Genomic DNA, 4,700 nt, shown 5'->3' with positions numbered 1-4,700 from the left:
CTCATAAAGAAGTAAGTAGAAAATGAGGAAACCAATGCACAAGTGGCTGCCAAAATGAGAATTCCCGAAGGCAATTCTGCCCCAAATTCGAGCACTCTAAGTATGGCCTCGAGCACTCGAAAATGGAGCAGATTGCTCCATGCTTGCTTTGATTCGCCCGGACCTACTTTGGTGAAATGGCCATAACTTTGTGCTCCAAACTCCGAATGATGAACCGTTTGAAGATTTGGAAATCTAATTCAGATCTTTAAATACTTTATGTTTGGTGGAGATCCAATTCTCAAGGATGGTTGGTCGAAATTGAAGATCAAGGCAGAATTTCATTGCTGCCAGGCAGTTCTGCGCACCTCTGGTAACAAGGCCATAACTCTCTGCTCCGAGCTCCGAATGATAAACTGTTTCAAGATTTAGAAAGCTAACTCAGAGCTCTAAATATTCCATTTTATAATGGAAGTCTAGATCTCGATCTTTCTGGGTCAAAAGTGGCAATCAAAATCGAGCTTCACTGCTGCCAGAATTTCAGAATTGGCTCCCCTCTTTTGTAAACATGTTACTCCACCCAAAAAGCCCTCTCTCTCCTCCAAGAAACATCCCCAACCAACTCATAAAGAGAGCATACAAAGTTAGCAAATTTCTGAGCACAAGTGGCTGATCTCCTGAAGCAATCTGCCCTAATTTCGAGCACTCAAAATAAGGCCTCGAGCACTCAAAAATTGGCCAGAATGCCCTATGCTTGGTTTGCTCCGCCCGGACCTACTTTGGTAAAATGGCCATAACTTTGCGCTCTGAACTCCAAATGATGAACCGTTTAAATATTTGGAGAGCTGATTCAGAGGTTTAAAAACTTCATGTTTTTATGAAGACCCAAATCTCAAGTCTGGTTGGTCGAAAATGGGGAGAAAGGCAGTACTTCAGTGCTGCCAGGCAGTTCTGCGCACCTCTGGTAACAAGGCCATAACTCTCTGCTCTGAGCTCCGAATGATGAACCGTTTGAAGATTTAGAAAGATAATTCGGAGCTCTAAATCTTTCATGTTATGATGGAAGTCCAGTTCTTGAGTTTGCTAGGTCAAAAATGGCGATAAAAGTCAGGTTCTACTGCTGCCAGAAATTCAGAATTGGCACCCTTTTTGTTCAAAATTCCACAAGGCATCATTTTTGCTTCCTTTTTGCACTTTAACCTGAAAATGTACAAAAACATGCAAATGGAGTTAATCTACATAAAATAATCAATTAATGGACTTTGTTAATGTAATTTAGGGCGCTTGAATATACAGTATTCAGCGCTTATCAAGACGCTCTCCAAAGCCGAGGGTCTGACTAGGAGCCTCAGGTATGGATGAATTAGAAGAAAGATCCTGAGTCTGCTCCTCCTCGTGTACTGGCGACCCAGCTGGAGAGTGCTGCTCTGCGTCATTTGCAGGGCGCTCTAAATCGATGTCCATGTGCTTGGTAGCTAGACCTACTGGTACATCATCCGCTGCGGGGTCTGCTGCTGCTGCCTCTGCCTCCTCAGCCTCGAGCTCCTCTGCAGCCACTACTGCGTGGTCCTGCAATCTGGTGATAATAGCATTGTAGCTCTTGTTCTAGTCCTTTTTCAGGAAGTGACAGGAACCTCTCTCAGGGTGCTCCTGAGGATGAAAGGATAGCGCTGATTAATCAGTATCTGGGTGATGAGGTGGCCAAATGGGAGAGACTTAGCCCTTCCAGGCTTCTCCTTGCTGATACTCATCGAAGAGCTTCCTCATCACGCTCCAGATGAGCGTGGGGATAGATACCCAGTGGCCTGTATAAAATGCTTAGAGGGCTGTCAGATAATCTTGTGCCCGGCCATATATTTGTTCCGAAAGATAACGGAATCAAAGAACCATAGGTCATCTGGAAGAAAAGTGCAGGTGGCGAAAGTCTCACCATCGGCATCGTGACCTGTCAAGAAAATTGCCATGTCAACATAAGAAGTCCTGTATAGCCTCGGATATAGCTTCTGTAGCTCCGGAGGGCATCGGTGTGGACAATGGCATGATCTGGCTAGTATTTCCACAGTAATAGTAATCTAATGGCCATCTATAGTAGTGACCAGCTCTGCCGTGGTACGCGGAGATGGTTAGAGGTTCTGGAAGAACATTCGTACTAGCTGCGGGTAGACTGGCTCAGTAACTGGGGCAAGAATGGCTGCAAGGCCCCTCTGGATAATATTATGATAAGCTGATCGGGTCAGTACCGATCTGGAGAAGAAATCTATGTCAAACACTGACTCATGGTCCACTGTCATATGCGCATATCTAGGCGCGGGCCTATCACGCTCTCGAGCTGGCTGGTGTAGTGGAGATGGTAATGGTGAATGCTCAGCCTCAGCATGTGATGGAGATGGAGATGGTGTAAACGCAGGCTGAGCCGCAGAAGTAAATGGAATATGATCATCCTCAGCCTCATGAGTAGGTGACTGAGGTGGAGTAGGCTGTAATGGCTCCTCCTGTGCATGAGAGGGCTCTGTTGGCTCCTCTATCCTAGGTCTGATATGTCTCGGAGGCCCGTGTTGCCTCTTGGCAACAGTCTTGCACTTAGTCATGGCCTGAAAAATAATTTAAAACTTGCAAGGGGAGTCAGTGCCAGAATAAAGAATTAAAAGCACAATATAGAAACATGCATGTCAAATAAGATAGACAAAACATATAGATAACATGAATCTATACAAGTGATAGGATATGAAACATGCTAAACAATGTAAGTATGTAATGCATCCAATGTGGAATATCACAGGCATTGGGCATATATGAGATAGCATGAACATAATACATGATAAATGAAGTGTGTATATGAGATCTGTGAAGTTCGATCAATCACAAAAATGTGAGATCGATCTCAAAACTTCGATCGATCTGAGAAACTGAAAAACTGAGTTCGATCGATCTCTCAAGATCGATCTGAGATAAAAGTTCGATCGATCGAACTGTGCAAAAATGAAAATTGAAGGGTCACAGATCTGTGACTTTAGAAACACGAGGGCCACACAAACAGTGTCGTGGGCCCATTAACTCATCAAATCATTAATCCTACTCACATAGCATGGCCCCTACTCCCACAAATCAAATCAAATCTCAAAAATATATAACCATATATACATATATATACACATATATACAAAAAGCTTCACATCGGCAATAATGAAGGAAATCATCAACAATACATCCTAGATCTAGCATGTAGGCAACATGTATTGAACAAGTTGAAACTTGAAATCCTAAGATGTGGCTCGGATCTTACCTCAAGTCGCGAGAAAAGATGAGACGAAGAGGGAGATGAAAATCCGAGAGGAGAGAGAAAAAGAATCAACGTTTGGATCTCGCCGGAGAAGATGATGAAGATGGGTGCACAGTGGTGACAAGAATGAGGAACAAGGGTTTGGAGGGCTGGATCGATCTAATGAATCGATCTTGAGACCCTCAAGGTCTATTTTTAAAAACTTTTCCCGATCAGTTCGATCGATCGAATTGAGATTTCAGATCGACCGAACTTTGATGATCTCTCTTCAAGTCATACATGTTTCATTTGATGCACGATGAGAATGGTTAGGGAAGGAAGATACTTGGTTCACCGGGTTTTGGTTAATCAAAAATTGATCAAATCTTTGAGATAAAGACTTCATTTCGGCAGCTATTTCATTTGAATGGTCGACTTGATGTAAGCCAACATTCTTCCTACCTTGTGAATTTTTACCATTCTTGGATGATAATGTTCTATGCAAAGAATTTTCACTCATGCTCTCATAAAGACGCCACACGTCATCCTCATGCCTATCAATGTATGAGCCACCCATGGAAGCATCAACCATGTCTTTGTAATTGTCCGATAAGCTCTCAAAGAAATATTGAACTAATTGCCATTTGGGCATGTCATGATGTGGACACTCCCTAAGCAATTCATTAAAGCGTTCCCATACCTCATGAAACGTTTCTCTATCCCTATGTGAAAATTCCCGAATTGAGGTTCTCATGGCATTGGTCTTAGAAACCGGATACTACTTCTTCAAGAACTCTTGTTGCATTTCTGCCCAAGAAGTGATTGAAAAAGGCCTAAGATTGTTAAACCAATACTTTACCTTGTCTTTTAAGGTGAATGGAAAAAGTTTGAGTCTTAAAACCTCTTCCGGCATGTCCGTATATTTTACGGTGGAACATACTTCTAGAAACTCATCCAAATGCTTGTAAGGTTCTTCACTTGGAAGTCCATGATAGTTAGGAAGCATTTGAATGGTTTATGGCTTAATTTCATAGTGATGTGCTCTAAATGGTGGCAATTGAATGTATGTGGATGCATTGTATTCGTTAGGCACATAGTAATCTCTTAAAGCAAGTGGAGGATTAGCAATTTCCAGTGCAACATGGGCACCTTGATTTTGATTTCCTTGAATGATGGGAGGCTGTGGAGTATACATTGGCCTTGGCATTCCAAATGGAACTTGGCCTTGTTGTTGTTATGGTTGGTGAATGAATGGTTTAGGCATGTCTAACGGTGCTTGAATGTTCTCATGATGCACATTTGCATGAAGGATACCTTGTTGGTCTATGTGACCAAGGTCCTCTACATACTCTTCATTATGGCCTTCCATTGATGTAATGGATTGGGTAGAACTAGAACTTCCTCTTCCCCTAGGATTTCTAACTACGGATTTAAGATGCAAATCAAGAAGGACAAGAGTTGG

General features: G+C 42.6%; 1 pseudogene; it reads left to right on the top strand.

The window, feature by feature from the left end:
• Positions 1-3,888: 3,888 nt before the first annotated feature.
• Positions 3,889-3,987, top strand: LOC132280523 (small nucleolar RNA R71; annotated as a pseudogene).
• The last annotated feature ends 713 nt before the right edge of the window (positions 3,988-4,700 follow it).

The sequence above is a fragment of the Cornus florida genome, unplaced genomic scaffold (assembly GCF_030987335.1).
Source record: "Cornus florida cultivar Cherokee Brave unplaced genomic scaffold, ASM3098733v1 CherokeeBrave_3.0.0_Hap2_Chr10, whole genome shotgun sequence".
In the NCBI taxonomy this organism is placed as follows: domain Eukaryota; kingdom Viridiplantae; phylum Streptophyta; class Magnoliopsida; order Cornales; family Cornaceae; genus Cornus; species Cornus florida.
The sequence above is the reverse complement of the archived record's forward strand: the minus strand, read 5'-3'. Positions and strand labels throughout refer to the sequence as shown.